Source organism: Haemorhous mexicanus, chromosome 1 (assembly GCF_027477595.1).
Source record: "Haemorhous mexicanus isolate bHaeMex1 chromosome 1, bHaeMex1.pri, whole genome shotgun sequence".
Taxonomy (NCBI): Eukaryota; Metazoa; Chordata; class Aves; order Passeriformes; family Fringillidae; genus Haemorhous; species Haemorhous mexicanus.
Genome location: NC_082341.1, coordinates 90,067,786 through 90,090,524, shown reverse-complemented (window position 1 = coordinate 90,090,524; position 22,739 = coordinate 90,067,786). Strand labels below are relative to the sequence as shown.

Sequence of the window (22,739 nt, the reverse complement as noted above, 5' to 3'; positions counted from 1 at the left end):
AGTTTGTTTCCCCATTTCTCGTTGAGTGCCACAGTCATATCAAAATTCAGTCAGTACCCACGTTTCTGATGCTGGGGAGTGCCTTGGAGTCTGAATGCAACATGGAGGGTTGTTTTGAGCACAGCTGCATCACCATATCAGATGGATGCACAGCATCCAACACCTCTGCAAATGGTAGAAACTTACCCTATCCTCACAGATAATGCTGCATTGGGTTAATTGGGTTACATCTGGTAAGAAGAAGGGGAATTGCACTGGCTGCCAGCAAGAAAGAGAGGACATTTATAGGCACCATGGACTACTGAATCAGATTTCAGATAGCCACTTTGTTTTGTAAAGTTTTAAGGCCCGGCTCACCTATGCAGGAAGACAGAGAGCTTTACACTTCCTGATGAAACACACACTGAGAGCATGCATGCAATGCAGGTAATGTGTCCAATAACTACACATATCAGGTGGACAATATCCACACAGGCCACAGGTAAACGTGCGCCTTGGAGGGGGTAGGGAAGAAAGGTGAACAAGAAGGGCTGATACAAGACATACCATATCACTCAATACTGACAGAAATAGATCTGCCCCAGTATTTCTCTAAGATTGATTCTCCTTTTCATTCCTTTCCTGAGTTTATATTATGTTAGTTTTTGGTGCTTGAACTTTTACACCTGTTGTTTGTACACAGAGTATTATTATCAGATGTGTCTGACTTTAAAACTTTGTGTTGTCATTAGGCTATTTCCCTTTCTTTTTGTGAGAGATGGACAATTAAAAACATTCCCACTATTTGTAAATTCTCCTTGTGAGGAACACAGCAGATTGCCTGGATCTTCTGCTTGTTGTTCTGGCTTCAGTTTCAGAACTGAATGCACTCCTTCTGCTCCGTCTGTTTGAGTTTTGACAATGCAAAGGATGAAGCTGGAGGAAGTCCCATATATAAGCGAGGTCTATGCTTCTGCTTTATCTAATTTTTAATTGAATTTCAATTGGATTCTGCTCACTTTTATGTAACTCAATGCAGGAGGATACAGAATTTTTGTAATACACTTTCTGCAACTACAAGTTTTCTCTAGTCACAGAATGATAATATATAATGGGCATTATATTTAAGCACAGCTGATGTTTTCAACTAGTACCCTGTTCCTGCAAAATAAGTTGTTTTGCACACATTCAATTTCTAAAACATATATAGGAGTAGCTAAAAACTTCACTTGAATGCATTAGCATACATTTTTCCTTTTAATTAACTGCATGTTAATTATTCATCCAGAAGAAGACAAACCAGTGCATTTCCTTCAGCTGACTATGCAGTGTGCTTCTGTAATATGCCTTCTTCTTGTTGGACAAAGGAACAAACCTTCACTTAGCTGATGTATGTAGGTGTTCCCCTTAATTGCAATGTCTCCCTAGAAGCCTTTTCTTTCAACTGGATTTTTTTTACAAACTTCTCATTTTACAGTGTCTTCTCAGCCTGTGTTTCTCTTGTAGGTTAAGATTCTGCATGCTTTCATTTTGCAAGAATACCATGTCGATAAAGCCAGAGCTGCAATAAGTGCTTTTATTGTAAAAAAAAATCCTGTAAAGAATGTAATCCTGTAAGAAAGTCTATCAACACAGGCATGATAACTTGTCTATGCAGTATCTTTATGATATTTCATACAGGTGACTTTAAAAATTCTTAATTGTGCAACGAGTCTTTTAGTTATTAATGAAATATTAATAGCATTCTTTTGTAGCTTCATATATGTCAAGTTTATTTTGTAGACTATTCTGCAATGAATTACAGATGAAGTAAGGAACACAAACAATCAGCCTGAAGTAGGAGTTTAAGTTTGCTTGAATAGCCCAGCTCCACATTTCTGTGTATATTATGAAACCAACAAACTTTTATTAGCAAACAACTTCACTTGCTAAGCACCGGTTCAAAGAACATATGTCATTATACACTCTTTTTATAAAACAAACAGGCAAATGTAGAAAACTTTATAAGCTCATCTTGCAGCTTGTTTGAGTGTATAACTTAGCAGTTTGCAGGATTGAATACTATAAAAGAAATTAAAAACTCAATTAGAGCACAACATTACAAGATCATTAGAAGTAAAGTGGTTGCATTGTGCTAACCGAAAAATTCTGCTGCTTTGGGGCGTTGTAACTATGCCTGCTGCTAGGGTGGACTACATGGGTGGACCTGTGAGTTAGATGACAGCTGTCTTCCTGGGAAATTCAGAATGTTTGTTCTGCTGGAAACACACAAGCCTAAAATTTGTGACATGCAGTGTAAATTCATAACATATTATTCATTCAAACCATTAAAAAGAACTACTAGTAAAAAGCCCGGCAAAAATTCTGCTATCAAGCCATGCCAGCTTATCAAATTGAGACCAAAATACTGACCTGGTCAAAACCTATCAGTGAACGGAAGGAAAGTTTACTGTAGAAGCTTGGATTCAAGCAGAAGAAAGGGAAGGGTCCACCTCCCCTAGTCCAAGCCATAGAAAATCAGGTTTCTGATCTGAAACAGTCATGGCAAGTGAGAGAAGGTCACCTTTACAACGGTGGCTCACTCAAATTTTGGAGAAGAAATCCCCATGAGACGGGTCATCCCACAGGGCTGCTGGCTTTGGTGAAACACCAAACTTTCCCATGGCTAACCTGTGGGGCAGATCCTTTGTCCTTGGACCTGAGCCTGTTCTCCCGACTCTTACAGACATGCAGTAATATTACTAGTTGTAAATCAAATTTAGACATTCTCAGGAAGGATATAAATTGACACTGAGTGTTTTCTTGTATGTGTACAGTGTTTCAGTGTATTGTCACCTGCGTTTCAGGCGGAAGAGTTTGCACCCAGGACATGTTTGGCAATGCTGGCAGTTTTTTGCCTTTGGGCCTAGATTAGGTCCCTGCACCCATTTCTAACAGCTGCATTATGCAATAAAAAGGGAGAGCATTCCAAGCCCTTTGGCATAGTCCTGCTGACAAAGTCCTCCATTCCCAGGACAGAGGAGGGCAGGCCTGGGCTACAATGGCCCATTCACCCTCTTGGCTGCACAGGGCTTTGCAGCCATGCCGTCTGTGCAGCAGGAACAGTGAGAAAGGCTTATCTCCCCACAGATCCCAGCCTACCATGAGTTTTAGGGTGGACAGATGGAAGCCCCATTGGATCTAGCTGTGTAGGGAGTGCAGATTAATTGCTATCTGACTGTCACAGAACGGTACCAATTTCAATTGCCTGGGAAGCACTGTCTGTTCCAAGCCAAAGGAAGAATAACATTTGCCTGATGCTTCTCTGCTTCTCCTGACTGCGAGAGGAAGAAAGAGGCATGGTACTGCCATAGAAGCCTGTTTCCCCATTGAGGAGAAACAAAGGTACCTCATCCTGCAGGCATGTAATTTTGCTAGTCTGCTATGCCAATTACCTGTTTTTAAAGCACTTATAAATTAGATTCAACTTAATTCTGTTTCACTTTCAGGTCATTATTTTGTTTAGAAACATTATGGAAACACAGACACAACAAATGCTCTCTGTGATGAAAAAAAGAGTGGGCTGAGGTTTTCATCTTTGCTGCTCGCTGATGGCTCCTTGGCTTCTAAGGAAACCCAGCAGCGGCCCTGAGTACCTCTTAGCACCTCTGCCCCTGGTGCCCACGCTGTGACTTCACAAGGTGGATGCATCTGTCAGCACATTGTGGGACCCACTTAGGCGCCAGCAAAGGAGCTCAAAACGGCCATGGGACTTTGGTAAACAAGAAGAGAGAGGGCATGAGAGGCAAGAAGGGAGGTCTGTGCCTCTTGCTGCTGCCCTGCTTGCCGAGTGGTGATAGCAGCAGGTCTCACCTGGGAAGTGCCAGGGGAAAGGTACATGCTGTCCCCGCTGTCTCCCAGGGACGGCTGCTGGTGTGGCGGTGACCGGTTACGTCTGGCAGATGGGGTCCTGGAGTGAGAGCAAAGCTGAGCTGCTGTGCAGAATCAATATGAGGCATAGTTCTAGCAGCAGAACAGAGGGAAAAGACACAGTCGTGTGAATTTCCTTCTCTCTGAGACCTCTCAGGTCAGCATCTATTGAAAATGGTGCTGCTTATTATTCTGGCTCCCAGGCTTCTTTACTGATCATCTTGAAGACATTGTCTTGCCGCAGTAAAATAATAATTGTACAGTGCAGGATAAAATGTAGAGCTCCTAGCTCTTCAGACAAGGTCTAGTATCTTTTCAGAGCTTAGACAAAATCTTGGGAGCATCTCTGTCTGTTTAAAATGATGGATGTATGCACAACTCCACTGAAATTTATCTCAATATAAATGCAGTTGATCTAACATAGAACAGGTGTAAAGTCAGAATCAGGTTTCAAATAATTGTTTAAGTCTTGAAATTGTTACACATAAGTATGTAAGCCACACTAGTTTATTTTTACCATTAGCTAATGCAATAAAGTATTTCTTTGAATTTTTCTCCTTGTAGAGGCATGTAATGTGCTTTAGTGAAGTAATCATGTGCAGCCTCAGGTGACTACTGCTTGTATTTCTAGTTTATTTTCTAGCCTTCCTTTCATTCTCCCTTATTAATAGATGTACTGAGGTTTCAGAGGAAGCTTAACTTTCTAGAAGCCATTTCTCTTCAACTAGCTGTGACACATGCCTGCCTGATGGATGTACAGGACTTGCTCTCTCTGCAGATGAGTATCTGATTTCATTGGGAGTCCTCACTGACTTCAATATTGCTGAGACAGCTGCTCATCTCTTTTTCTTCCCCAGTGAGGAAGCACCATGTACTCACTCTAATTACAAATCCTATGATCTGGCCATTCTTCAGGTTATGCAGCCTGCCTGTAACTCTCCCTATTGAGGTTTTAAAGATGATCTGGAAGTGGAACACCTGCTCACCCCAAAATATTCCATTTCATTTATTGCTTAGTCTTGTGCTGATCACATTTTGATGTCTTTACTGGGGGCAGAGGGGTAAGAAAGTAAAAGGTTGTTTGTTTATTTCTATTTTCCTTTTAAGGAAGGGGACTGAGAAAGCAAAATGATGACTCCCTGGCCACTGTTTAGTGTGTGAGGATGCAATATCCAAGGTATGCTTTGTGGCTGGTCCTAACAGCTTTGCACAGCCTCCTCATTTTTGATGGCAGGAGGAGTTCTGTGGTTCTGATGGGTGCTGATAGGTGCTGGTGGCTGTGATGCAAAATAACTGCTGTAATGGTACCCATGGGCACCATGGTAAGGATGAACATGCAAAAACTGTTCATGTGTATCTGTGACTTTTCTAACAGTTCCTGTTTGATGACTACCCAGTTAAAATTCTTAAATAAATAGGTGGTAAATACCATCGGAAAGTCCATCCCAGTCAGATGGAAGTGTTTTCAGTGTCTGGAGCTTAGTGAGGGTGACAATATGGTTGAGTGTCATATGGTGAGAGGCAGAGGGAAGGCCAAGAGGACACATATCCTGGTGGGAGTATGATACAGACCATCCAACTTGGATGAGGAGGCAGATAGAATATTCTGTAACCAGCTGGGAGAAGTCCCACAATCACTGGCCCTCATTCTTCCACATGCCAGATATCTTCTGGAAATACAATACCGCAGAGAAGAAACAGTCTGGGAGGCTCCTGGAGTGTGTGGAAAATAACTTTCTGACACAGATGGTGAGGGAGTCAAAGAGGACAGGCACCCACAGAACCTTTTTTGAGGAACAGAGATGGCCTGGTGGGTGCTCTGATGGTCAGAGGCCACCTTGGACAAAATGATCATGAAATGATAGTGACCTTACTTCTTGGAGAAGTAAGGAGGGGTGCCAGCAGAACTGTCACCTCGTTTTTCTGGAGGGCAGACTGTTTTTAGGAGGCCAGCTGTCAGAGTGCCTTGGGAGGCAGTCCTGAAGGGCAAAGGTGTCCAGGGAGATGGACCTCCTTCAAGAGGGAAATCCTAGAGGTCTACAAGCAGACCGTCCCCATGTGCCAAAAGACGAGCCAGCGAGTTTGTACAGCCAGTCATCAGAGCCCCTTGAGAGGCAGTCCTGAAGGGCAAAGGTGTCCAGGGAGGCTGGACATCCCTCAAAATGGAAATCCTAGATGGATATGAGCAGGCTGTCACCATGTGCCAAAAGATGAGACAGTGAGTTTATATGATCAGTATTCTCTGGTATGGTTTTGCCCAATATGGTTCATTTTCACTTTACAAGATGATGGCATTTTTTACAACATTTTTGGCCAAATGGAAGTCAAATTTCTTGATAAACAGTCTACTCTTCCATGCTTTTACCTTGTCCTCCTCCCTCTGATGTTTGAAGCAATTCCTTTGTTGAAACAAATAGATAGCAGACACCATCCAGCAGATCTTTGGCTGGCCTTCATAGCTCTGTGTGTACCTACAGCCCAACACAGTGTGAACTTGTACTGCTCTCATGCTACTCTGAGTGGTACTTCCATAAGTTTATTTTAAGTTTACTTTCCAGGAGATAGTGCTGACTACCCATCCGAGGATGTGCAGAAATACACAATCCAAAGAAAAGATCCATTCAGTTAGCATTTAGCATCCCTGTGTAGCTGAACAATTTGAAAGATACACTTGAAAAAAAAAACAGAAAAAGGCTTTCCTTGCCCCTCCGCCACTCCATTTTGGATGAACTCCATGACCCCAAAAACAGACTCTGGCCTTGGATGCTGACATTTTACACCCTTTAACCCCTGTTGCTGTTCCATCCTGGCAAAATACTTTTCCTTTCTGACAAAAGCTTCTAATATGCATGTATCTGGGAAGGTCATTGTTTGATCCAGAAGATTCCAAAATGATGCTATTTGTCTTGACTTGCAAGCAGCCTTGTGCAGATGGTACACCTTTGGCCCCAATCTGTTAACCATGCATGACACTCAGAGACATGCAGTTGTGGTTATTCCCTTAAGTAGTCTTATTAAAAAAAAAGACTGTGTAGTATAAATCAATAAACAAAAACGAAATGACTGAGTGAAATCTCCATCTCACTAAAGTCTATAGCAAAGCTACTTCCATGGAAGAGCAAAACTGCTTTATTTATTTTGGATCTTGATCCTTATTTTGCTGATTTTGACTTAAAGGAAAACTTTTTGCATTGACATCACAGTGTAAAAAGTACCATGTAACCAGAACTCATGTCTTTGAATGGTAGGTGACACGATTATTATTTCTACCTCGTCATATGAAATTCATTTAGAGTTTGCAAACTCAGTTAAAGAATTTGCAAATCTCAGTTAAATCACACCATAAGGGAAATATCGATGTATACATTTAAAATGTGCATCTACATCCACAATATAGTAATTATTCCAGAAAACTAGAGAGGGATGCAGCAGAGCACATATAAGCATCCTCTAAGTCTAGAATAAATGGGGACAGTAAACTGGCATATATATGAATTTTCTGCATTATTGTTTTTAATTTCTTTGTAGCTGAACTTAGAAGCAGTGCAAAAATCTGCTAAGTTATTATCTGCACTTTGCTGCTTTCTGGTAGCATAATAAGCAACACAAAAGAGGAATGTTTGAAATAGCCCCAGATGTTCGCCTTGCTAAAGCACTGCACATGTGTCGGCTGTATTTGTCGGTTGTATTTGGTATTTTTAGATTTCTTTGAGATCCAGAACACTATCAAACTCCAACAGCTTTTTCTCTGTGAATTCTTCAATCCATGCTGCGTGGCACTCATTTGTGTCGTATGACGCCAAGGCAGGGGCTGAATAATCAGACACCCTGGCACATTGATAGATTTTTTCTGAAACTACAGAAAAAAAACCTGGGCTGAGGAATACGTTCTTTCACTCCTCTGGTAAGATCCATAGCCGGTAGTATTATCCCTAACTTGTTACAGGGTTAAAAAGAAGGAAAAAACCCTCTTAATGCATTCTTCTTCCTTGTAAACCACATAAAAATTTTTATATGCCTCCTGCCCTGATTCCTCAATGCTCCCCCTCTCCCGCTCACTCTGTCTTCTCTTATGTAAGTTATAAAAAATTATAGTGTTTTTCCTGGGCACCACGAGGTTGAACTGGAAAGCACATTTAAAGATGACACCTGTTCTCTATTTAGAGAAAATTCTGAATTTCAGCAGATACAAATAAATTGGACAAGACTCTGCATCTCCTTTCTTCCTCCCTCCCCAGACTTCTCCATCAGGCTTTTCGTATCGTCTCCTTCTCTTTCCACCTCAACAGCTCATCCCTGGTAGGAAGCACATGGAGATGCTTGTTTCCCACGCCGCTCACTGCAAACATTAAATGGCTGATGGGATCACCTTGTTACACTGTTAGGAAACGTGTGGTGCCTCTGAGAGAACACTCACAGCTTCGGGAGCCTGCAGTGGCTCGGTCGAAATGCAAACTGACAGCCAGGAGCTGTAGCTCAAGGAGAGGTTCCTCCCCACCCTGCAGCCACCCCTGAACCAGCATGGGAGGTGTTTTCTCTGCTATTTCCAGCTTTGGTGTGAGGAGTCTCCTGAGTTATTTTTATGACGGATTCTTTTTTTACAGCCTCTGCATGCCCCTCCTGTACACTCTGTGCTGGCTGCCCAAGAGCTGCCGAGTGATGGACAGAAGGAGGGACGGTGGCCAGGGTGGTGGCATGAGCCAGCAGGACTCATGACCCACGTGGAGTCTGTGCTACGAAGTGGAGCATGCCTTGGCAGGACTGCCTGGTCACTGACCCCACACTGGCTCAGATCACTCCTTGGTAAAATATTCCTTTCTGGGAAAGGATTCTTCAGATCCAGGCTGTTTGGGCTTTGAAACCATATCAGATTGCTGCTGCTGCTAGGGCCAACACTATTTGGAAGGCAGGTATTCACATGTTTTACAATGTCTTGTTAAAAGGCAATAGGTGGTTCTTCTTTGCAAGTCTGAGTCTGGGACTACTGGCCCCAGCAGCGTGGCACACGTAGCACATCCATTACATCAGAGGTTATAAGCTGAAGTGGCCTTAATGGAAAATTCCTAGTACGACAAAGAACGTTGGACCCCAAAATAAAAGAGCTATAGGGTCGTAAAACCATAGAAAAATTTACATTGGAAGGAACCTTTGGAGGTTTCTTGTCTCACCTCTGCCTGGACCAGGGCCAGAGCAGGTTGCTCAGGGCTTCATCTGGTTGAAAAGATGAAACCTTCAAAAACAGAGATTTTCCAGCCCGTTTGAATCCGTTTTCCCAAAATCAATGTGCAATTTTAAGGCACACCTCAGGTCTTCAGGTAAGAGTAGGACATACTTTACTCCTCTGTTTAGAGAACTACACAGTGCCTCAGCTGCAAGTATTCAGGCCAGAAGTTACTCCTGTGACTACAGCAAATGAACGTGGCTAAATTCCAGAGGGCTTTCCTAGAGGTTTTACCAAGGCCAGAGGACTATAAAGCTACCAGCTATGAGGACAGTGTGAAAATATGCCCACGTAACAGAATCTGGACTATCTGTACCTCTTGGATACTCACCAGCCTGCTGTGAGGGGATCCAAACACTGGATCTTCCAGTTGAATTTCTATGAGGTAGGGACTGAGCCCAGATAAATGCCCCAAATGGCCCTGTTTGTTTCCTCTACCTACTCCCTAACACCTGCTCTAGAGACTTCATGGTTGGACTCCTTAACCTGTGTCCAGGGCTTATTCGTCTGTCTCATCTCGTATCAGTATTTCCACTGTTAAGGTTAATACTCAATTTCCACCTAATTCTTTAATTAAGTCAGGGACCTTTTACCAGGAAATACATACAGGTAGGTGCATAGAGCCTTTGTGTAGAGCTGTTGAACTTAAAGGAGTCAGTTACTTAACTCAAAATTACAGAGGACTTCATTAGTTCTTGCTGACTTAAAAAGATCACGAAATATGGTGAGTGCTATCTTTCCTTGGGAGCAGGGCAGAGAGTTCAAACATCAGGAAGGCAGGATCTCCTATTATCCCACAAGGCTCTCACACAGGCCTCCTGTTCAGGAACTGTTGAACCAAGACTTGACCTGAGAGCTCACTTTGGAGTCTATCACAAAATTTGTCATGAATTCTCAAACTTGTCACAGTTAAGGGTCTATCTTGAGAAATTATGAGTTTCAAGTTGCAGGGGAAATTGACAGTTATGTTACATTTTCAAGAAGAGGTATTCCTTTAGCAAAATTTAGCAAGTCTATGAAGTATTTGGTAAGAAAGGAATGGGAATGCCACTTTATTGCAGCCAATAAAAGTCCGGCATTGTTAGAGTGCAGAAGATTCACACCCTGATTTGGAAGTGAGATACTTGCACCTTTAGAATTGTGAGTGAATGAGCAAGTGAAGAGACATCTCAGCAGCAGGGAGAGCAGAGAAGAGCAGTGCTGGCCCATGTCATAGCTAGAGCAGTGAATGTAGAGCTGCCTGCTGAGTGTGTGCAGTTATTCCAGAGAAAAAGGACTGGAAGCATTGTGACTGGTGAGCTTATGAGCTCCAGTGTGCGCTGTGCATCAGGAGTTGTGGTGATTGTCCATTTCCTCCTATGCAGACGTGCACCACAAGACACCAGAAAAAAAAACCCCTTTGTTTGAGTTCTTTAAACATGAGTTGACATAAAGAGTCAATCATTTATATCCTTTGATAAGGAATTGGTATGTGGGCAAAGCTTCATGTTTCCAAAGGGAGTAGGATGAACAACCAGCTGAGTCTGCTGTAGCCATTGGCTCTGTGATTCCCAACACAAAATTACTAAGAATCTTACTTGGTGCAATAAATTTTAGTCTTCAAAAATTTACTTTTCTTTTAATCAGAAAGGCAGAGGAGATAAAGCCCTCACTCCTCACCAAACACACAAAACAGTGTCAACATGGAACATATGATCTGATTTCATGGGTGACCTGTGACACCTGCAAACACAAACAATCTGAGCCAAATCTTAGACTCCCTTCAAAGCCAGCTCAGAGCTAATCAACAGAACCCTGGTCATTATCTGTCTCATCCTGAGGCAAATCTCTATGCTTGGTCAGATTAAACATCCATTAAATCCCAGTTTCTACGCTGATTCCATCTCCACTGATGATAAAGGAATCCTATTTCTGGTTTTAAAATATTAAAAATTACCTTTTCCCAGTAAGAGTCCTATGAATTAGGGCAGCGTCCATTGTGGCAAAATGTGGAGTGCAGATTCATAGGGGAATCAGAGGAGAAGGAGAGTTTTCACAGTAATTCTCTAGGCAAGAGTAGCCACCAGAGGGAGAGAACACTCAACCCAATGATAGGACACTTCCAAGCTTACAAAAAAAATTGCAATAAAACACAAAGGGTTAGAAATGAGAATTTATGGAAATATGCATTAGATGAGCTTCACAGATGCAGAATTAATTTTTGGTTTTGTTACAAAATAAAATGGAAGGAGTATCTTTGGAAGCTTTAAGAAAAGCACAAACAACCCTCATTGTGTTTTTCTTTTTCTTGGTCGGTGATCAATTTAAATGTCAAAGGAGACCAATTGCAAAATTATTTTAAAGAGTTAAATTGAACATATTCAAGTGGAACTTGTTCTCTTTGTATATTCATGTGTTTTGTATTCTGGCATAATTATTTTAAAACATGACTAAAATACAATGAGTTTTATTAAGATGGCTTTAATAAGGAGCACAGAAAATGTGTCTGTATGTAATAATAACAATGAGCCTCATATTTTACAGTTTAATTTGCTGGGTCAACATCTAATGCTTTTCCCATTAGCATTGGTGTGATTTGATGTGGAAAATAATCCCGTTTCCCAACAAACTTTAGGAGATAACAAATATTTAATGACACCCTATGTAGAAACAATAAATAAATTTGAGTTGCTCTTGGACTCCTGTGGAAAGAGGTTGTGAAAATTTTATAAGTTGGGAATTAATAAATTATAACCTGGTTGTTAAAATGTGAATCACTAAAGACTCTTGACACCCTTTTCCTTTCTCTAATTAGAATTTAAAAATAAATAAATGAACAAATAAACTTGTCATGTTTAGTGGCTAACTTACTTTTCTGCACAAGTTACAAAAGTAACGAAAGTTGATCATACACAGGTCACATATTTTCATTTAAAACTTAAAATTTCTGGAAAGGACAGGAGCATGATAAAGGACCAGCAGGATAAAATATAACCCATTTGTAAAAACATGTTGTAACATAAAAAACAATTACCCCCAAAAATCCTGGAGCCTGCAAATACTTTTTAATGCTCTACATATTAAGCATTCATAAGAATTTTAAAAGCAGTTTTCATATAGTAAAGGACAGTTATCTCAAAACACATCTGTATGTGCCTTTATTTATGAACACTTCACATTCAAATTCAGAATGGGCAGAAATAAGCAGCATAATGATGGTACAGGGACATTGGTCAAAACGAGATATGTACTGAACATTCTGTGGAGCTCAGACATTTGTTTGGGAAAGATGGGAGTCGCGTCAATGCCTGCCTGGCTCTAGCAGCCCCCTGGGTTTTCATATCCATCCGTCTCTGCTGAACTCTTCCTGGGCCAGTGTGGAAGGGCCAGTTGATCCTTCCAGGGCTGTAGGGACTCAGGGATGAACAGAGGGAAAAGTAGGGAGCACAAACTCTTTACCCTCAGAGCAGAATGAAGGCAGGCTTCAGAAGTAACTGAGTCTGCCCTTGCAAAATCAAAGTCCGTAATCTTGACTGCTTGGTTGCACTTAGAGAGTCTAGGACAAGATATAAAGAAATGTGCTAGCAAATAACATTAGAGGATGATTGAGAAGGCTTTTAGTCTTCCACTTAATGTTATTTTTTTGAGATTTGGCTAATCCTTGTGGCCATTTGATCATCTCTTGTTCCTCCTTTCCTCAGTATTTATGACTCATGATGTCATCATGACATCATGGAAACGTGCTCTACAGCTGAGCAGAACCAGACCTTACTTGCAGTAACCTGTGTCACTGTCTTTGCATGTCAGACTACTTGAAATGTTGGGTGCAAGTCTTCTGGCCCTGTGAGGCCAACCCAGACTTTCAGAGTAGATCCTATTCCGATCTTCCTTTGTCCTCTCTCTGTGCAGCAATCCTTAGATCAAGAGGAACATCTGGAGCCACTGGAGAAAATTTGACAACTGAATGCAAATAAAACACCCAAAACATCCCAGAACATAAAATTTTTGAACCCATCTTTGTATCATGTCCATTCTTTCTGCAGACATGCAGTCTATTTCAGATATATATTTTTTATGAAACTAAAAGAGGAGAAATTTTTTCCCCATGGAATTGTTCTGCTTCTGTTACTCTTATTTTGGTTCTAGTGGTTGTTGTGATTTAAATGATGAGCTGTATGCGATTATTGTTCAATTCTGGACAAGATAAATACTCTGCTGTATGTAACAGGAGCACAGAAAAAAGAAATTGAGAACCTGTCATGGTTCTACCAATTACCTAAGTAGTGGTTGCTTCTTCTAGTCATATGTTCAGTGTATTTCTGTACCATGGTGGAGCATTTCCTGCTTTTGCATGCATGAGTGCTATCTTAATTCAGTCAGCTGAATTAATGTTATTTTCTTTACAAAACAGATTAGAGACTTCAAAGACTTCTTGGTTCCCTCAAAATGTTTTCATAGGAGAAGGTAAATGAAAATAGATACTTTCTTGTTCTAATGAGACTGTAAATAATTTAGGTACTTTGCATCCATATAGACTTCTACTTCCAGACAATTCAGAAAAAAAGTTTAAAACCTTAAAAATTACAATATGAATTAATTTCACATTTGGGGAAAAAAAAAATGAGGCTCATTCTCGATGATCCTGTATTGTTTACTTGCCTTCTTTGTTAAAAATGAAAACATTTTAACTTCCACATTTGTCTATAACCCTCTCTTTATTGTGCCTCCCTAGCAAAAAGTCTGTCTCCCACCTGGCCACCTGCTCTTTGTAAAGGAATTAGACCTACTCGAATTTCCCCGGAGATACCTGTTGGAAGTACAGTAGAAGGCCATGTTCCTAGGGCTCAGTTCTCACCCTTTTTTCTGCCACTAAAATTTTGCACACAATGGTCTTTCCAGCAGCTAGCCACTTGTTAAGGAATGTGCACCATCAGTCTGGAGAGCCAGTTCATCACCGGTTAATCATCACTGGGGATAATTTTGCCTCCACAGTGGCTCACAAGGCAGAGCCTAAGACTGAAAGAACCACTAATCTCCAGCTCATTGCTCCCAGAGTTTAACCACACTCTAGCCCTTTCACTGTGCTTACAGTCCCGGCACCCACTTGTACAGATGCATCTCTTGAGGTCAGAAGGAAGATTAAAGCTTGCAGTGGATCTTGGAAGCTTAATTTCTCAGTAACAGCCCAAGGGAAGGTGGAGTTAAAAGACCTCTGGAATGGTCTTGCATCCCTAGCTAACAGGATGAGAAGCAGAGTTGATGGTGTGGGGAAACTTTAATTTCTGATGTCTATGCTGTTGTCTGTAATAAGTAAGCAGAAGTCCTCCACAAGTGTTTGCAGCTCTTTTCCCAAAACTCAGTGATTAATAAATATAAGATAAAAAAAGATCTGGCATTTCCTAGACTGATTTAAGAAGAAACACTGCTGACCAGAAAAGACTTTTAAAAATATGATTTAAGCCTTACTAGTGTATTTCAATTCAAGGATTAATTTTCTTCTCACTAGAGGCTTAGTATCACCCTGTTTGCAAAGAGTAATTAAAAAAATTCATTAGTGGGGATGGTAAATTCTTCTGCCATTTCAGTCAATGTTGTAAGGTAATGTAGCCTGGAGCTTTGCACAGCTTGGCACTTGCTATAAAAGGGGGCATTTCTAATAAGATTTACATTTATTAAGACTACTGTGGCTGCTCCAATCTTGATCTTCTTGAAGCTAAAGGGAGAATTCTTACTGACTTGACACAGAATCTGACCTGAACAGCAGGAGAACTTGAAATAAAAAGCAACCTTTTAGCATCCCTCATTTTACTGGGATAAGAAATAACTTTAAATCAGCATTTTTTTCCCACCACTTTTTCTTACTTGGATATACAATGCACATGCTCATTCACTCATGGAAACACTTGGTTGGCACGGTTATTTTAAAACAAATTACCTTAAAATAAGTTAGGTCTGTACAAAGCAGATATGATACAAGACACAAGCAAAGGCACTTGATTTAGGACAAGTGCCTAGGCAAATTACTGTTTTCTTTTAGCAGCTGGCCAAAGCTCTGTACCTTTGATGGGGGAAAGGAATGCAACGAGTGTACATCATGGTATAGGCACAAACATAACTTAGTTTGACCCTATCTACACAGTTATGCCTAACAGGGAAAACTTTTATGTTAGGGATCCAAATACAATTATCAGAGAAAGATGTGATCACATGTGGAATCCTCTAAGCCATGGCCTCCTACCTCAATAAGAAGAACAAATTTTAGGGCTGAATCACTCTAAACACCACCCAGGTTTAACCAGAATCTCCTACCTAATTGGATAATTACAGCAGACATTGTGGAAAGAGTCAGCTGCTGAGGTGTTCCACTGCCTTAGCTTGGTGTGGTCATCATGCATGTTATCTTCATTGATGTTGTCTCCTTTCATGAAGCTAGGGGTTCCATTATACCAACTGACAACACACCTAACCTCATAATATTTATTTAGGTTGAAAAGAACTCACTTTGTGATGTTCTTTTGAAGAATTAGCCTTTTCCAGCCAATAGGCTCTACATGAAGCCGCCCAGCTTTCTTAAAACTAAAAGACTTTGCATGCTGAATTTACTTATATGTTCAGAGAAGACAGAAAGTAAGGACATCAGCTGACTCTATAGCAAGTCAGAATATTTCTTCGGCTGATGTAAATTGACTGTGGCTGCCTGAAATGTCTTTTTTCCTATGGTATTGGTTTGTAAGAAGTAGAAGAATTCACTGTGTCATTTTTACTCCCCTTTCTCTCTTAGAGAAAGATCATCAGGTACTTTCAGGGAGCCTTATTGTTACTACAACAGGTAAGTAAGGGACCAAGAAAATTGATCAAGTTCATCTGTACCATTTATTAATTTCTTGGCATCCAGCATTTAATTTTTCCTAAATTATTTTCTTGCTTTGGGAGTTGTACCAGAAATGCATGCAATACTGAACATATAGCACATCACAGAGTCTTCAACATGCAGTAAAGGAGAAGAGCAATCAGAAGCATCATTGGAGCTAAACACTGGGTTTCATAGAGGCAAATATGTATAAATAATTGTTTTAAGTATCCCAAGTCTTTCTGCATGAAGGCCTATTTTTCACTCTGAGTAAAATAGCCAGACTGGTATCTGCTCATGAGCCAAGTCACACACTTTTATTTCTATTGTGAACAAGAAAGAGCTTACAAACAAAGATTTAATTCTTTAGCTGAATAAATAGTTTCTTGGCAGCAATTATAAGGGGCTCAAAATGCCTATTATGCTTTGATTGTAATTATAATTCTCACTGAGTCATCAACTCTTATAGCAAGGACTGGTATTTTTTAATAAAGAAGAACTGAATTTTTAGCCTTGAAGAGTTGTCTGCCCAGGACTGCAGAAATACATTAAGCATACAGCTAATATGAATGAGTGTTTTTCTGCACTGCCAGTATTATTGTATAGTTGGGGAAAAGGAAGTGTGTCTATAAATGAGTAAGCTGCTTATAGCAAATACATAATATCATTGTTAACTTTGTTTCTAAATTATCTATGGATGACATCTCAGGATGCTTTTGGAAAAATTGCCAGTGTTTTAAGGTATTCCCTTGGCTCTTTTTCAGCCATTTCTGTCTCTGTTGTGCTCTTTCTGACTCGAGTTACCCAGATACCCAACTGAATGCAAGTAAGATTAGTCTGGCACATCTGCTCCATTCCTGTGGGCACAGCAGCTTTCAGTAACCCCAGCAGTTGGGCAAACGCTTGAGGAAATGGTCAAGACTGATACCTGGCTGTCACCATGGCAAGTATTGATGGAAGTCTTTAGAAGGCAATGTTTTAAGTTTAGCAAGCTGGCATTTTTCAGCACATTTCTGTCAAATAATTCCATAGCTGCTGCATCTGAGACACTGCAGTGTTGCCACAACCTCACTGACAGCTTTTAGGAAGCACTTGAGTTCTGAAACAGCTTGAACAGTATCCAGGAAAGTTGGGAACCCCAGGAAATGCATTAGTTCTTTGTCTCTCTTTTAAACTAACATTGGATTGACATTAAAAACAACATTCTTTCTGGAGTCACAGTGTTAGACTGTGGCCTCAAGCCATGACCATCATTGGCTATGAAGCAGAGAAGGATCAGCACGAGTAGACCTGGAAGCTGTGTTATTAAAGGAATCTGATCAGCTGAGCCAATATGTCTCTTGGAGATTCAGAGCAGAACATAGAAGAATGCTTTGTGCCAAATCAGTAATTAACTCTCACCTACTCCATCTCAACAGACCTCTTTTAGGAAACAACAGGGACAGCAGTGCTACTACTCTTGCATTTTTGTATTCGGACACTGCACAAAGGCATGCAAGTCCCTGCCCCAGTGCTTCTCGGTGCCAAGAGGGGCTTCCAGCAAATCCCAGAAGGAAGGACCCTTTGCATCCTCTCTCTCCAGCCCCCCTCTCATACATATATATGTATGCACAATCAGGTCCTCATTTAATGGGAGTTGAATTTACAGCACATTAAAACAGTGTGTGGCTTGTACAGAAAGTGATAATACGGATTTAATTAGTTTGATCTTGCTTTCTGTGCTAAAGCTGAGAATGTTTAAATTATTTTGTGGCATTTCTTCTCTATTTGTTTTGTATGTATCATAAATAATAATACAATAAGTTTTCAGATGTCTTTTCTGGTGGCTATTAGGCTGTGAAGCAAAATGGGACTGCTCAGAGGAAGACCAACAATAACTTTGTTGTTACAGTATGTTTAATTCCAAACAAATCTGAAATATAGATGACTTTACAAATATTAATCCTTTCACCCATCCAGAAAATGCTGACACTTTTTGCCTATGTCTGTTATGAAAACAAGTTCAGAAAAGCACAAGACAACTAATTGGGACAGATACACATTTAACTTTACCTAGTCTGCCAAAATGTGAATGAGTAGTCCAGGCTAGTTGTGTCAGCTCCTCTTAGTGGAAAACTATTATAACTCACCATCCACCTCTGTGATCAGCTGCACTAACCCAAAGGAAAGGGCAAGAGCACACGGCTAAGATCTAAGAATCATTGGAAGACTCTTTTTCAGGGCTTTGGATTATTTTAAACCAGTTCTACAAACCTCACCTGCTTGTTATAGCTAGAGAAGTCCCATGTTCCATTTTCAGGTGTGCTTTACCTTTTACCCCCTTTACAAGCCCCTTGTATTTAACTCTGCAAGTTAAGACAAGAAAATATCAGGCAGATCACCTGAGAGGTTTGATATTTATAAAAATAACATTTAATCTCCTATTTCTTTGCAGATAAGAACAAAAATGTATTATCAGTATAATGTTGCTCAGCAATAACAGAGTGGATGTTGACCAGCTAAGATTTCAATACTCCAAAAAGAATCAAACTGACAGCAGGCAAATTGAAAAAAAAGTGAAAGAAAAGAGGGGATATACGAGAAGACCTGACACTAGCAGAGCTGAAACAAAAGGAAACCCTTTGAATTGAAGAGCTTTCTGCGCTCAAAATCTACCAACATCTCACTGGTTCCATGTTGAAACAACAGGAATTTCAGTGACCTGTGTTGCACCTAAAGGATAAGAATTCTGAAATACCCTGCATGGGCTCAGGAAGACAGCAGCATTCTTTGCCTGGAAAAAGCCAGTCCAGGGCTACTATAGGGTTACAAGGAAGGAAGAAAGATTTACTTTTAGGGACACCACTAAGATTGAATTTGTCATTCTCAGGGAAGACAATGTACTATAGTAATAGACTGATTACTGAAACTTGAAGAAACTGATTTAAAAATCCCTAAAATATTAGCACAAAATTTGACACAAAATAAAAGTCTTGAGACTTACAGAAGGCACTATTGAAAGTTACCAGAGGAGAGATTACAGAAAGTGCAAATTCTAAAAAAAGCAGAAAGGTAATCTCCAGATATATTGTGGTATAAAGGAGCAAGGGGTCACTTTTTTTTTTTTTTAATAGGTATCCATTCTGAAAAAAATTCTATAGGAATGAGCTCAATGAAAGGTCAATGTAAATGGAACTCAGGAAGAATGAAGAGGAGCATAACTAATACATATAAATAAATAAATAAATAAATATATATATATATATATATATATATACAGTTTATTTAGTTATATGCAATAAAAGGTGCATGTCAGTGTTTACCTAAAAGCTCTGTGTAGATAGACCATGAGGAAAAAGCACTTTTTTTTTTACCTTCTTGAAAGTTTTTGGAGGCATGTATTAGATTCCAATATTTCACTCAGTTATCTGAGAAGAAAAACTTCTGTTTGATATTAAGCTAAATCTAAATTAATAAAAAAATAACTATTTTGGCTTGTTTTAAATCTAAATTTTCATGAGAAATTTGAGCCTTGGTAAGTCCGAGCAATAAGTGTTAACACAGTACTTCATCAGAAATTCACTGTCTCTTACTTAATCAAGCCAGGCTGACCAAGCTGGTGTTCAGCTCACAGTACTCTTTATCAGATATTGAAATTGGTGTTTTTTCCACCTGCACACCAGATGGAGCACAGTGACAGCGACCTTAGCCAAGGGCTGGTTTGTCACAGCTCTGCCACAGTCCACTGTCTGAGTTCAGGGCATGACCAGGCATCCATGATCAGGAGTGCCTGGAGGTGTTAAGGGTACTCATTGGTTTTCAGGGTGCTTTGGTGAGGAACTCTGCCCACAGGGCACCTCTTCTTCTGAAGTCCCTAGTTTGTGGAAAAGAATTGGAGGAAACTGACTTTGTAGCTGCCATCAAGGGCTGTCTTTTGGCATTCCAGTGTTATCACCCAAGTCCTTTTGCATTTTTAAACACTGTCCTGTATTGGAGGCAAGAGTGCACCCTCTAGACACTAGCCCAGCCCATGGCTTGCTCCACAGCATGGGACAAACGAGATAGGAAGCCATGGACTTGGAACAATTATCTACTTCCCATAGACAAGACAACTTTCTCAAGGGGCAAACTGTTGTTTTCTAAATACAGTTCAGAGCAGGGGAATTTCTTGCTGTATTTGATTAACTTTGATATTGAATATTCAGGTTATTCTCCTGTCTAATGCCCTGTGGAAGTAACACTTCATACTACATTGCAGGTAAACACAGGGAAATATATTTATTCTCATATTAAAAAATTCATTATTGGCCTAAAATCAGGACATTCATAATTTGAAGTTTCTGTTTATTTCCTTGGGCACTGAATTCAGTTGTTACAATGAAGCTTTTTCTAACCTGCCACTAATATTATTGACAGTTGTCCCTTTATCTTTATGTCTTCCCACCTCCTTGCTTAGACAACATTTTCTCCTTTGCTTCACGAGTCTCTACTCTTGGAGACACCTTTTTCCCTGGTACTTAGCTTTGAAGCTGTCCCTGGGGATGCTCATCTGATGTACTCAACAGAAAAAAGTCTAGCATTCTGTGAAACTTAGATGCCTTTGGGTTTCACTGAGATCCAAGTTCTTCTAAGATTCATTAACCTTTTTACAGGGTCTTGGTCCTGTCATAAAAACCCAAACCACCACTTACTTTCATTATCAAGGATCACAAGAACCCAATGGCTTCATGACATTTTCACAGAAAACAGTTTGTAGTGATAGTTTCTAAATTCAAGTAATCTACAAGCCTTGTAGGAAACTCTGGGGATGTGCATACATGCAAATCATATACAGAAAAACTTTCTGGCTACATATAATATTCTTAGATTGTTTTGTTTTAGCCTTAGGTCTTGAATTATCTGTAGTATTGTATGAGTTTTAACTTACTTTTAGCAATTTTGCTTAAAGCTGTCTCTCCTACAGCACAAATTTTGTCACATGGTTTCATTTTATCTGCTGTGTGCACACATTTTGCCGTTTTTGGTGTATCTTTCACAATCAGCTATTCCAATAAGTACTCTATCATTTATGTCTGACTCATTAACCATGCAGACATTTCTGTTTCACTTGGTTTTGCTCTTAGTAAAAAAAAATAGTTTTATCAAAATGGTAAAGCTGAGCAAATAATTTACATCAAGCACTTTATCTTCCTTCTCCTTCTGGGAAATCTATGACCAGATTGCACCTATTTCTCAATTATTAATTATTTATACCTTTCCAACACCAACTAATTAATTTATTATTATATGGAATAATTACAGATATCCTAAACAGAAATTAATTTCCTTCACTCTATAATTAGTCAGCCAGGTCAGGTCACTTTGTCTCAGATCCCTGGGCCATGTCATGTGCAAGAATTCTTTACTTAGAAAAATGAAAATACTAGTGCCAGTAAAGTGGTCAGCCTGTGAATGTTTACAGAAATACACAAACTGCTTCTTTCCAGGTAACTAGATTGTGTTTTGGATAACAATTTTCATTCACATTTATATGTCAGGTTGTCAGGATACTAAGTGTGCAGTATGGAAGTGAGGCCTTGATTTGTACACTGGTACACAGTGTACCAGTGGGGCTCTTGTTAGTATCTGCAAAAGGTCTGAATGACACAAAACTCAATATATAGCATCTCCCAAGTGTGGGTCTCAGATGCCACTCTCCCTCAAAAAACTGCAGTGAAATCAAGGTTGAACCTGTGCTTGCTCAGGCAACACCAGGTTGAAACCAGGGCACATCTTTCTGCCATGGTTTAACCCCAGCAGTTCACTGAGCCCCAGGCAGCCACGCCCTCACTCCCCCATCAGCAGGATCGGGGAGAGAACTGGAAAGGCAAAAGCTAAAAAACCTGTGGGTTGAGATCACACAGAATCACACAGGATCACCAGGTTGAAGAGACCTTCAAGATCATTGAGTCCAACCCAGCCCTAACACCTCAACTAAACCATGACACCGAGTGCCACATCCAGGTTTTTTTAAACACATCCAGGGATGGCAACTCCACCACCTCCCAGGGCAGACCACTGCAATACTTTATCACCCTTTCTGTAAAAAACTTTTTCCTAATATCCAACCTAAATTTCCCCTGGCACAGCTTAAGATAGATAAAGACAGTTTAACAGGGAAAGCAAAAGCTGTGCACAAAAGCAAAGCAAAACATGGAATCCATTCACCACTTCCTGTGGGCAGGCAGGTGTTCAGCCATCCCTAGGAGAGCAGGGTCTCATCACATGTAACAGTGATTTAGGAAGATAAATCACATCACCCCAAATATCCCCACCTTATTCCTTCTTCCCCCCCCACCCCCACTTCATATCCTGAGCATGATGCCATATGGCCTGGAATATCCCTTTGGTCAGCTGAGATCACCTGTCCTGGCTGTGTCTCATCCCAGCATCCCATTCATCCCAGCCCTTTGCCAGTGTGGCAGTACAAAAAGCAGAAAAGCCTTTGACTCTGTGTAAGCCCTGCTCAGCCATAACAAAACCATCTCTATATTATAAGCCCTAGGATCAGCACAAATACATATTGCTGCCCCATAACAGCCACTGTCAGGGAAATTACCTTAGCCCAAATCAGGACATTGACTTTGGAAAAGATCAACACCTGCCACTGCTTCCCTCAAGCAAGATCACCACTGGCATTAATTCACCTTAAAGGGTAGCAATGCCTCCTCACTGGTTCCTCTGAAGGCAGCACTTCAGGAAAATTGCTCCAGTCTACTTGTGAGCAAGTCAGGAACAAGCCTGGATGTTCATAACCTCAGCCAGGTCTCCTTCTGTCAATTG

At 40.4% G+C, this 22,739-nt stretch overlaps 1 protein-coding gene across 7 annotated transcripts in view; it reads right to left on the bottom strand.

The window, feature by feature from the left end:
• SEC61B (SEC61 translocon subunit beta) overlaps positions 1–22,739 on the bottom strand; it is a 292,958-nt gene that overhangs the window by 193,171 nt on the left and 77,048 nt on the right. The window lies entirely within an intron of this gene.